The sequence below is a fragment of the Tiliqua scincoides genome, chromosome 1 (assembly GCF_035046505.1).
Source record: "Tiliqua scincoides isolate rTilSci1 chromosome 1, rTilSci1.hap2, whole genome shotgun sequence".
NCBI classification, from domain to species: domain Eukaryota; kingdom Metazoa; phylum Chordata; class Lepidosauria; order Squamata; family Scincidae; genus Tiliqua; species Tiliqua scincoides.
Window position 1 is genome coordinate 79,026,742 of NC_089821.1, and position 13,178 is coordinate 79,039,919.

A 13,178-nucleotide genomic window follows, 5' to 3' on the forward strand; every position below is an offset into this window, starting at 1 on the left:
AAAGAACCACCTGGCTTTACAAGTGCAAAATAGAAAACATGCCCCAGTTCAAGCCTCTTTTTTTGTGTGTCTTTTTTTTTGGGGGGGGGGGCTGCTTTCTGGAGCAGTTGTTGCACTTCAGATCCATCTGATTCGGACCATTCTGGTGTCCTCACATTCCCCTTTGCCTGGCCTGACCACCAGCCAAGGCACGTCTGCCTACTCGCAAGTAAACGCAATCATGAGGCTGCTTTTCTTTCCATAGGTCTCAATAGACTCGCAGCTGGGAGGAAGGGACCTTCATGGGTGTTTTTGGGGGGCTGCATTCATTGGATCAGGACCATTCTGGTGTCATTGGATTCCTATCAGCCTGCCCTTTCTGACAGACTATGGCAAGTACGCCTACGCGCAATACAGCTCACTTTCACTTTCCATAGGGATCCATTCATTTCTTCTTTCCGGTTTTTCAGCCATAACTTTTGAAGGAAAGGGGCACTTTCACTCTGGTTTTTTGCATTGCATTCCGCTGAACATTCTGCATCCAACGGTGTATGGCATGGTGCAGTAGCTCCTAATGCCGCAATTTTAGTGCATCACCCCCCAGGGCACGTCCCCCCGGTGTAACACCCAGTGCGGCCCGTACCCCCCCTAGCAACGCCACTGGATGTCACCAAAGATAATTTTATAAGACACCCATGAAAAGAAGACTCTGATATGTCTGTTCCATCCAAGGTAACTTTAAACGTTCCAAACCCCTATTATCTCCTCTCACAGAACTTCAGAGACTTGGGTGAAATGTTCTACCTAAAGGTAAGAACCATTATCGCTGTGAAGGATCTGCATTCTTCAACCACCTTCTAGCCCAGGGGCATCAAAAATAAGACCCGTGGGCTGAATGTGGCCCCCAGAAGCAATTTCTCCAGCTCTCCCAGCATGATAATTGGGTTCTCTCATATCTTGAAATTATGAACAAGATTTGCACATTTTCTCTTCTGCCATTTGCAGCTAATGCGTTTCTATGTGAGAAAAAGGAGCTTGTTTCTGGCCATCATCTGCTTAATGATCATTTGCTGCTTAATGAGGTCACTTCCAGAGCTCAGCAGGCACCATGAATGCTATTTAACCCACTATATGAAATACTTTTGACACCCCTAATCCAGACCTTCATTTAAGTTCTTTGCTCGCACACTGTAAATAGCTATAACCCAAAGAGGTATGCTTGCTTGCTTGCTGACTGTTCTACATGGCAGCCTTTCACTTGATCATTTTATAGGTCAGCTTTTATTCTTCTAATTTTCTTTCAACCTCAGCGGACCACTCAACAGTGTAACATTTCTAACATTGAAAAGGCATTGAAAAGGAGACTTGAAAAGGAGACTTAGCCCTTGGCCTTACCCTCTGTGATGTTACAAACCCAATACACACAGAGGGTCTCACAGGAGCTGTGTACTTTGCCATATGTTGTGCCTTAGCCTAGCAAAGGGAGCTCTGTGGGTTACTGAGCAACAGGCCAAAAACAGAGGAACCAAGATCAGACGTGCCCAGCTGTGAACTCCGATTGCTACTGCAGCTGCAAGTACTGTCAAGCTGGCTTTCAGGACTGATTAACTGGTTGCCATTGAGCACATCTTTGTAATGACCCTTGGCCAGAGATTAAGGGCAATGCAGGGTTTTTTGAATGCAACATGGTGCTGCTGTGATAGATAACTCCTCCTGAGGACTTAAAAAGAGATTGCAAAATCCTGAGCCTTCACTCTGAGCACATTAACTCCTAGTACTATTTTATTTATTACATTTCTAGTCTTTTTGCCACATATTTATTTTACTGTAATAAAACACAAAGTTTGCCTTCCATGACTTCACAGCTGTGCTGTGCTTACTTGTCTTTCAGATTTTCAAACAACCACTAAAACAGAATTATTCTTAGTTAAGTAGCATTTTTTCTAGTACACAGATGTTCCTTTGCCCGTTTTAAGAAGTCACTAACTTGCAAAATGTCTTATTTTAAAACAACAAAATACTGTACTTGTACAAAGGAATACAAATAAATTATATATGTTTCTATAACTTTACAAACATGCAATCCTATGCATATCTACTCAGAAGTAAATTACACTGTGTCCAGTGGGGCTTATTCCTAGGAAAGTGTAAGACTGCAGCCTAAAACATAATCCTGCCCTTGCCAACTAGATAGGACAGAATGTGAAAGCTTACAAATGCCTGTATACACCAGGAAATAGGATGAAGCAACCATTCCACAACCAAGCGTGATGCTCTTCCTACCCCTTAATAGCCAGAGTTTTTTGTTTTTTTTTAACAATGCTTTATTTATTTATTACAGATACAGGTAAGGAAAATTGGATAGACTTAGGGTTAGGACTACATAGGTTACACACAAGGTTGGTGGCCATCGATTACAACAAACATTAATCCAAACGAAATTAATAATCAATACAAAAATTATCATATTCGTTAACCCAACTGATTAATACTTTAACATTCCATATTTTTGCTCTAACCTTATCTATCCCATCATATTCAAATTTTACTTTACTTTTACTCTTCTTACCACTAAAATAATCTCTAAAATAAGATCTTCTTATCTAATTCTTAATTTCTAATATCACATCTAAAAAAGAAGTCTCCGATTACAATGGTATTACCCCCTTCAATATCTCTTATAACATATATCATTTTCCATAACTATCCAATCAAAAAAGGCTTCAAATTTTTTACTTATAGACTCTTCTTACCACTAAACTAACTTCTAAAATAAAATCTCTTATCTAATTCTTAATTTCTAATATCACATCTAAAAACAAATATCTCCAATTACAATGATATTATACTTCGCTTATCCACCACATATTTATTAACCCAAAATACAGGTTTAATATTTTCTCCAAAATAAACATCTATAATTTATTTTATTTACCTTCTCTTTTAAAAAATAACCCTTTTATTTATCTTAATAGCATTTTAATTAACACAATACTTATAGTCCAAATTTACAGTTCCATCTAATTTATTTCATATGATTACCACTTTAATTTTCACAATACTTATATTCCAAATTCCCTTTTCGTCCACTTTAATTTAATATAATTAATAAAATATTTATCTTAATACCACTTAATTTCCGCAATGTTTATATTTCAAATTCTCATTCAGATCTATTTTAATTTACTATAATTAAAAAAAAATTCTACTAATTATTCAACCATTTTGACCTTCTTCTTATTGCTTGCTTTGTGCTCTATCTTATTGGTGTTCCCTCTTAGTCCTCCAACTGGTTCTTCCATTTCTTTTTCTTCTTAAGTCTGTTGAATTTCTTGGCCACCCTGTGTTTTCCTTTCTTCTTCTTCATTCTGTTATTCTTAAATTCAATCCATAAATTCTTCCTCTTCTTGAGACAGCTTGCTCTCTGAACATTTCCTCTTTTTTCTTCCTTAAGGTTCTTAGTTATTATGACAATTGCTTCTTCCGTCTCGTGTCCCTTTTCAAAATACTCCACTTCTTTAACTTCACCGGACATCTGATCCATTCTTTTTTCTTCTCTATTGTTTATAATCTGTTCCTGCGAGTCTACAAGGGAGGAACTTATTTGCCCAATTTGTTCAGACAGTTCTCTGACCTGTTGCTCCATTTCTCTTCTAAAATCCATCACAAAGTCCATCAACAAGGCCTGGCTTTCACGAACATCTTTTAAATTTTCAAAAGCCATTTTTATCAACACCAACTGGAACCACTTCCTGCAGGGCTACTTTCCAATTTTGTATCCAGGGTTACTTTCCAATTTTTATATCCAAAAAAAAAAAAAAATCAGTCAAATCAACACACTCAAATTAGGTTTTGCCTTTAAATGACCAAAAAAAAATTCAAGCCTCTTGCTGAAAAACCGAAAGTAGCCATGACCACACCTAAATCAAGACTTTTTGCTGGGAAAATGAAAGTAGACTTTATTTCCTTCGTTGAAGATTACTTATTAATTTCTCTTCGGTACATACCATTAAAAAAAATAATCTTGTACTTACTCCAGCAGGGGAAATACCAGTTCACCTATTCCCCCCCCCAGGTGGCTAATGGTGAATAATCTTGTATTATCTCCTCCTCCTCCAGACTTCTTACTTACAGTTCTCGGTAAAACTTTTTAACGAGCCAAGTTCACTTACTCTTAATAGCTTTTTTCGCTGTGATGTTGTTGTATCTAGGCCGTGGGAGGGCGAGTTCTCAACTTTCCGAGCTTCTCCAAGATGGCGCCCGGGATAGATATGATTCAGCACAGAGCAAAACAGAGAGAAATCCTTGAAATTGCCTGTTTCTAAGGACCCCCCTACCCCGTTCAAGCTCTCAGCTCTTCATACCGTCTTCCTGGCACTGAAGCGTGCCTTAGTTGTTTAGGCACTTCGTTGAGAGTTAGCTCCGCCCCCCAATAGCCAGAGTTATGATTTGCCTTGTACATGCTAGAGACTGTAGCTACCTATAGAAAAACCAACACTCTCTGAGGAGGAGGAGGAAGACAAGCCAGCGGAAAGATTTCTTTTCTTAAGTGAAAGAAGACTTATTTTCTTAATTAGAAATTTGTACGAGAACACTACTTGTCAGCTCAGGGTGTCTCAGAGAGGGGAACTGTCAGAACCATTTCCAACAAATTCTGGGGTTGAACAGGGCTGTGTTCTTTCACCTACTCTTTTCAACCTTTTTGTAAATAATTTAGATCCCCTCTCAGGCAGAGGTTGATGGTCACAGCCCCAAACTGAGATCTCTTTTTCTTCCCCTTTTGCTCAATGCCAATGATGCAGCTATTCTTTCCAAGACATGCACTGGGCTGAAATGGCTTCTGTCAAGTTGCGTGGAATATTTAGAAAGGAATAACCTCCAACTCTATTATAACAAGTCAAAAATTTTGGTCTTTGGTAAATCCAGGAAGCAATTTAATTGGAATATTGGAGGTAATAAAATAGAATAAGTAAACCAATTTAAGTATCTAGGAATTCATTTTCATTATAAACTTTATCGGATTCCCCAGTGCAGAGCAATTAGAGACAATGATAAGAACACGGCCTAAGCAACTATACATATTTTCTATAGTAGAGGTAATTCTTACGTTCCATCACCCCTCAAGGTACTTAGGGCTAAAATTATTCCCCAAATTCTATGTGGAGTTCCAATTTGGATGAACACTTAGGATCGCTCCCTGGAGTGGATCCAGAGCATGTTTTTATTATTTATTTATACATACAGGTATTTATATACCACCTTTCTTTGGTCGTCAGATTTCTCCTCAGACTTTAATCCAAGGCGGTTTACATAGGCAGGCTTTTCTAAACCCCCGTAGGGATTTTTACAATTGAATAGTTCTAGTCTTTCATAGAACTCCTCTTTCCAGTTGGATTCCTTCCTGGTCTGGTCTTTCTCTGACCCTTCGCCTCCCACGCTCCACTTGATGGCAACTCCTCTCTGCCACTGACGGTCAGCTCATCAGTATAGCAGCATATCGTCAGTTCTCTGGTACTTCCGGTTGTTTCAAACTGGCAGCCTCAGATCTTCAGGCATACAAGGCGGCAGCTCTACCAACTGAGCTAGACCTCCTGCCCAGAGGAGACTCTCCTGCTCCAGATTTTACGCAAAATCCTTGATATGCTGGGCTGCATACCTTATGCGTCGCTCTGCCTTGAAGCAGGTCTATTTCAGTTGGACTCAGTGGCTTAAAATGCACTATAATTCTGGTCAGAATAGATTGCTTGTCTGACTTTACAAGAACTGGAGCCTTCCAGAGAGATGATCCTTTCTGAAAGGAAAATTAAAACTATGGGCCTTGTTTTAGATATTTCTGGCTCTCTCAAATTGGAGGAAGCTTACTATCTGATTAAATGCTGATTACTAGATATTGAGCAGTAAGATTTGCTGAGTGCTGCCAGTAAGATTTGGTCACCCTTACATCTGCATCTCCTGGTTAGTTGTGGACACATGGCTAAATATTTTTAAAATTCCCTAATGAGCTTAGAGCAGAGGTGCTCAATATGTCGATCTTGATCTACCGGTCGATCGCAAGGCAAAATGAGATCGCAGGCTTCTCTCCCGTCCACGAATCCCTGGGAGTGAGCCCCTGGCAGGCTTGTGAGCCCAGGGAGCCTAGGGAGTGAGCCTAGGGAATGAGCACCTGGCAGGCTCCTCCCTGGGAGAGGAGCCGCTGGCAGGCTTCTCTCCCATCCACGCATCCCTGGGAGTGAGCCCCGTTGACTCTAATGGGGCTGACTTACCTTTCCCCTGTTTTTGCACTGGTATGTATGGAGATCTGCCCCCCCCCAACTTCCATCTGTTGGTTCTGTGTGCAAGGGATTTTGCACTGGTCTTGCTGTGATGTCTATATAGAGATCTTCCCTCCCCCACACCTTTTCCCTGTTTTTGCACTGGTCTGTATAGAGATCTGCTCCCCCCCCCCACTTGTATTGGAATCGAGGAAGACCTGGCGAGGAGGTAGATGTGGTGTCAGCAGTAGCCCCTTTAAGGATAAGGCCTGGGCATCCAGCAGAGTGTGCTGCACAGCTGCAGCCACTTGAAGGCAATAGGGCCCTCAGGGATATAAGAGCACCTGAGGCAGGAAGGGCTCCACTTATTTATGTGAGTCAGCCTTTTCCTACATGAAGATCATTAAGTTCAAGTACCCTTCCACCATGACTGATGAACATTTGGAAGTGTGCTTGAGGCTGGCTGTCAAGCAGCTACTGTCCGGACTATGCATCCTTGGCTGATTCACTTCAGTGCAAGTCATCAAAGTAAACTCAAGTAATTACAAAAAATGTTTATAGTTAGTTGTGTTGTGCAATATTGGCTCATTCGGTTATGCAAGGTACACCAACATACATTGTACACATAAATGTTATATGTTATGATGGCATGAACATTGTAAAAAAAAACTCTGGTAGATCTCCGGGCCTTGCTGGGTTTCAAAGTAGCTCTCGAGCCAAAAAAGTGTGAGCACCCCTGGCTTAGAGCATTCTCCCTTGCAAGAAGTAACGCTATGCCCTCTGAGGTGCTATATGGTAGATTCAGAGGAATTCCTCTGAAGATGAGAACTTGTGTTTGCTCCTTGGGTATGGTAGAATCTTTTCAACATATGATCCTATATTGTTGCCTTTACAAAGACCTCTGTTCAGCCTTTCTCGAGAGTCTTCTTGACAGGTGAGTGTGTTGGGCTGACTTGAAAAAATGCAGTTTATCCTTTCAGAGGATAATGAAGATCTTCCTGTGAAAGTGGCATCTCTATTGAATGAAGAGGCAGGAAGGAATGAAGAGGAAGAGGAGGAAGAGGCAGTTAAATGCAAATTTAAAGGAAGGTTAGGATGTCTTTTTTGGTTTACTGATCTTAAATATATGTGTGTGTGTGTGTGTGTGTGTGTGTTGTATGCCTATTTATGCCAATAAAGGTATGATGATGGACACGCCAATGAGGCAGAATCCATCATCACCTTCCCCACTTCCTGTGCTTTTAAAGCTGAACTATGCCAACTATGTTTTTAACCAAATTTCAAGGTTTTTAAACCTTGAAAGACTCTTGGGCTGCAATATAGTTACTCAGTACTCTGCAGTATACAGTTACATGGAAGTAAATCCTATTGAACTCAGTGAAGTTTACTTCTGAGTAGGCATGCCTAGGATTGCTTTGTTAAGAGGTGGAAACATGATATACAAACGCCCAGATTAATATAATATAAATTAGACTGAAGACTCTTTACCCAGCCCTCAGTCCCTGATCAGTTATGTGGATCTGGCAGTGTCACCCATTCATCAACTGTGCACCTATATCTGCATGCCCTTTCTTTTGAAAATGTTAATGATTTCATCTCAACTTTGCTTTTGTGAAATTGCAGCCCTTGGCATCTTCTAAAATGACACTTTCAAAAACATAGTCACCTAGATAGTTACTGAAACGTTTCTGTCATTGCGAAGAAACAATACAGTCGTCTCAAAATTATCTTTTTCAATTTCCTTTTCACCAAGTCTGGTGAATGAAGCAATTGCAAAGGGAAAATAGTTATAGTGGAAAAATCAAGTAGATGGAGTGTGACTTCCACACATCTGGGAACTGTGGTCCATTTAGTATTTTTAATGTGTCTCCTATTGCATATTTAAAATGCTGAAAAAGTACTTCCTTCCATTCTGTCTCACACACAGTGTTCTAAACAGGCATAAGATGATCACAGCATTCACAATGCAATGAGGGATATTTGTATAGGATGTGTTTAATGTTAATAACCTCTGCCTCGGCTTTCAGCAAATGAGATAAAAATGCCTCCATGCTAGAAGACAAACAATAGATTTCTGAAAGGACCTGAAGGACAACATACAGTTTAACCACATATAAAAATATCTGTTAACATCTCTATGGAGAATATGCTATTGATATTCCTAGCTAATAATCTTTTAGACCAGTAGCATTCACTGAAAAATTGCCAAGGGCCACTTTGGGTGTAGGGAACATTCAATAAGACTGTAAATGAAATAAAATGCGATAAATGCACTAAAGAGAACTTTTTTTTAAGGCAGTTTAACACACACATTTAAAGGAAAATGTGTTCTACACTTACAAATGTATTGCTGACCTCTAACATCAACACTGCTATTACGATACAAAGATGTAGCCAAGGCATCAGCTTACTGTGGGTTTTGGGACTATGCCTGACCAATCCTGGCTGCCACTTCTGCCACTGGAAACCGGAGCTCCAGGAGTCAGCCAGATCAGCCCTGTGATGGGGGCTTGGCCAGTTCCTACCTGGCCAACACCAAAGCTGCTCCTGTAGAGATGTTTTGGCAAACTATAAGCCTGATAATGAAGCACCTTATTCAATATGAACTGCCTTGTAGTCTCAAACAACACTGCAAGGATTTTTCAGCTACTGTGTGAAAAGAAAACTTCACCTTTGGTGAATATTTTTGTAATTTCAGCACATGTTCTGGTAGCTCAACAGTGGAAAAAAAAATCTCTAACAAAAGATTAGTTACAAAAAGCTAAGGAAGACTTCATCAAATTAACATATTAAGGGCACAATCCTAACCAGGTCTATTCAGAAGTAAGTCTTATTTTGTTCAATGGGGCTTACTTTCAGGAAAGTGTGGTTAGGATTGCAGCCTAAAAAAATCTGGGGAAAATATGCATTCTCAACTGTTGAAACAAAGATCATTTCTTTGGAATAGGAATAAAATTATGAAGTAAGATGTCAGACATTTGAAACAGCACCTGTTAATAGGTCATTTTCTTGCCTTTCCCCCCCTTTCTCTTCCAGTGGTTCTTTCTGACCCAAATAAAATAATAAGTAGCTTGAGTGTGATACAGACATTGTGAATAGTCTGTATATCTTGTAAGACTGTCCCTCCCTCCTGCCACAGTAGCCATGAGGAACTAATTGCCATATGAGGAGGAGGAAGAGAAAAGAGAGGAGTCTGTGTTTTTTGTCATTGCACTGTACACTAATTGATGTGTGCCTCCTTGGAGACTGAAAGGCAGTATAAACATTTCTGAAATAAACACATATGGTGACAATCCTATCTACATTTACCAGTTAAACTGGAAGCAAGTTTCACTGAACTCAGTGGGATACTACTGTAATAGCAATGAGCAATATCCCTCAAGGAGATAGGGTGTGTGACTACAGTGGCCCCTTGCTCAGGCAGGCAAGCATGGGGTTAACACCAGGGCTTTAGATTGCAGTTTTGTGCTGCACAGTTACCACCACTTAGAGGCAAAAAGGCCCTCAGGGTTAAAAGCAGCACCTGCAGGAAGGAAAAGGAGGGGGGTGGTAGAAGGAAACAAAAAGAACTAAACTGAGGAACTAATGGATCAGCCTATGGACTAACTAACTGACTGATAGACAGATAGGCAAATGGACTTCTGAGGATTGCTGGAACAGAGACCTGCTGAGGATCAAGATGTTGCTGTGATGGCTGGAGAAGCTGCTGGCAGGAGAGGGGAGGAAGGAGGAACTCTGCAGGTTGGACAGGTGAGCTACCCTGATGGTGGGGTCCAGCACTGCAGAACAAGGGCTATTGTTGGGGAACAAAGGAAACTAAATAGCTAAAAGTAGGCACAGGTTCTCTAGACAAAGCTTGGACTGGGAATTTACCAAAACACCTTTCTAGGTTCCATTTGCACTTTTGAGTAGACATGCACAGAATTGTGCTGCAAGTCTAGTTTTTGAATGCTATACTGTATAAACTTCATAGCAATTAAAAACATAGTTCCAAGTCAGATCAGGTGCTTGAGCAACATGTTAAAATGCTGTCTGCTCCTGACACATCTAGCCTTCTTTCCTGTCTAGCCTTGACTGATCTGGTTATTTCTACTGCAAAAATTTACCTGTCTGCAAGCCTTAGCCCCTCCCAGGCTTAGATCTGTAGATTAAGGAGGGGCACCTTTTTTTACTGGGAAGTATTGGCATGTAAGACTCTACTCCCATCAGTGTCCCACACTTTCTCAAGAAAATTAATCTCATATGAGATTCCCATCTCTCTAGTTCATCTCATGTGAGATGAATTTTCTGAACTAGAGTCCAATTCATTCAAAACAGAAAAGAAAAACACTCACTAAGGCACATGGAGTTGTTCAAACTTCTCAATTAATTGCCAAAAACTGTGTAAAAGTGGGGGGCGGGGAATTAGCGCAGCAGGGCTTCTGCTAAGAAGTGGACTCTAAGTTGTTAAGTTAAATGTACTGTCAATTATTTACAGTAATTTAGCAAATTAGAAGAATTCATTAGATGTCAGCAGTTGTCTTCTGCCAACACACCCTGCTGGTTAAATCTGGGATTTAATTGATAGATTTTAGAATTATTTTCCTAAAGAACAACCAGCCTTACTTAAACAGTACTTTTTTTTTAAGCAACAAGCCATATCCAGCTGTTTTTCTAACAAGCAACAATTTATCAGCATAACACCTCAGGCAGGGGGAGGGGATAACAGAATATAAGTGTTTGAAAAACAAGCATTACTTTGTGAAAAAAAGTAAAAATTAAACTTAGTTACTTATAAAATCACATGAAATGCAGATTATGAACAAGACAACAGCAACTTTACAATGTATTAGAGTGTTTCCAGCAGAGACAGAAAAACACTAATGCTATAGGGTTCTGCAAAGATCTGATTTTTTGCATCTAAACAAGAACCCTCCTTCAGATACCCAGTTCAGAATGCATGGACACAGTACCCAGGTATAATGTCCATGGACATGCACCCCAAAGCTTGGCCTTCAAGTAATGTGCAATAAAACTCCATCCCCTGCCCACCACGCTTAGCATGTTTGTCTAGGTGACAAATGCTATATACAAAGGGAATGCTGGATATGCCTAATCATGAAGGGGGGGGGGAGATATCTCCTTAAGAAAAGCCATTGTAGTAATGACTGAACAGGGCTATAGTCTGTGCATTTTTTTCCCACCACTGAAGCCATATCAGACAGAGTGAGCGACTATGGATATGAACACACATGAACTTAGAGAGTTGTAGTCTATTTAATATTTTGTTTGTTTATAATTAACACAATGGGCATATCCAGTTCAATCCTTCCTTCCAAAGCAAACCTTGATTGAAAACAAAGGGATAGGGAAACCATAGTTGGCTGTTGCTTACATTGAAATCAGATACCCACAAATCAGGACTGCTAAACACAACCTAAACTACAGTTTGCTGCTAGATCAGTGAGAAGGGAAATCAGAGCATGAGAATGAAAGCGGAATGCATGAGAGCAGGACTAGTTTACACAGTGCCAAACCTGGAGCTGATGTTATTTCTGAACCAGCTTTAAGTGAGAGTCATTCTTAACACTAACCATGCGCAAATCAGTTTGCTCAAACATGTAAATACAGGTGGAGCCTCTTTATTCGCGGAATATCTAACCACAAATCTGGCTCAACGTGGGTCCCCAGGACCTGCGGGGAGCCAGACTTGGCCCCAACTGAGCCTTCCAGAGGTGACTGGAGCTGTGCTCCAGTTGCCTCTGGAGAAGTTACCCCAGAGGCTTTTAGGGACCTTTCTGAGGCCCACGGAAGCTACACGCAGCCTCAATGGGTCTCAGAAAGACCTCCGGAGGTCCTAGAAGGGCACTTTTGGTTTTTACTTGAAAACTGGAAGCGCCCTTCTAGGATCTCCGGAGACCATTTTGTGGGCTGCACGTGGCCTCCACAGGCCTCAGAACAGCTCCGGACACAACCAGAGCAAGGCTCTGTTCACAGAGGTTGTGTTCACATGAAATTTGATATTCATGTGGGTTCCATGAATGGAACCCTCAAGAATAACAAGGCTCCACCTGTATATGACTAACTCACTTCCACTTCTTTTCTCCCATGAGCTGGTCATCACTAAATGCTGCTCTGCAAGGTAGAGTGAAATCATGAGCCCTAATCTGATCTTTTATATCCTGACTTGCACAACAATCAATATTTTACATTGTACAAGTGATTATTACACAGCAGAAAGCACGTATGCAGCCTAATTCTATGCAGAGTACACCTAATTCTATGTGGAATTGAAATGGAACTTTAAGTCCTTTTTTCTTTGTACATCAAGGTGGCTGCGAAGCCAAACATACCTACAGACATTTACAATTCTTTACATTAAAACTAAGGATAGCCTTTGATTTTGTATTACTATGTATGGGCTGATTCCAAAGGTACTTTTTAATATTGTCTTCTGCATAGGGAAAGGTAGCTTTATATCTCACACTATGATGACAAACCTTTAGGGCTCGGTATGTCAAAACTTCAGAAAATGGCTACTTTAACTCTGCTGGAGTGTCACCACCCTAAACAATTCTTTATATATTCATTAATTTTTTAAAAATACAGTCCAATCATGTGTAATGCTATGTATTATAGGAAAAAAAGTCAATTACAAAAATGAAATAGAGTAAAGCAGACTCAGTTCTTGTCAGGTGATGGTGAATGCTGGTGTGTCACCCAAAATACTGTGGCATGTCAGCTTTGACATGTGTCATAGGTTTGCCATCACTGTACTAGACTGTTCTGCAAGAGAAGGAAAACAAAACCCAAAGATGCTTTTCCACTTGCACAACCAAAATCATGAAAGCTGCTATAGATATTAACTATTATAATACTGTGTCAACTCTTGTGCACACATTTGCAGAACAATGCTAATAGCTACTTTCCTTCTGCTCAGTTTGCTGACTCCCCGCAAGTTTTCCAAAG

The 13,178-nt window shown here is 40.4% G+C and overlaps 1 protein-coding gene across 3 annotated transcripts in view; it reads right to left on the reverse strand.

Moving 5' to 3' along the window:
- The window catches only part of HSPBAP1 (HSPB1 associated protein 1), a 74,316-nt gene that overhangs the window by 56,545 nt on the left and 4,593 nt on the right, over nt 1-13,178 (reverse strand). Inside the window, exon 2 of one of the 3 annotated variants that reach the window (XM_066632401.1) lies at nt 4,152-4,222. The exons of the other annotated variants lie outside the window; for them this stretch is intronic. The gene's annotated coding sequence lies outside the window, so the exon portion shown is untranslated. The remainder of the gene's footprint in view (nt 1-4,151; nt 4,223-13,178) is intronic. 3 annotated transcript variants of the gene reach the window in all.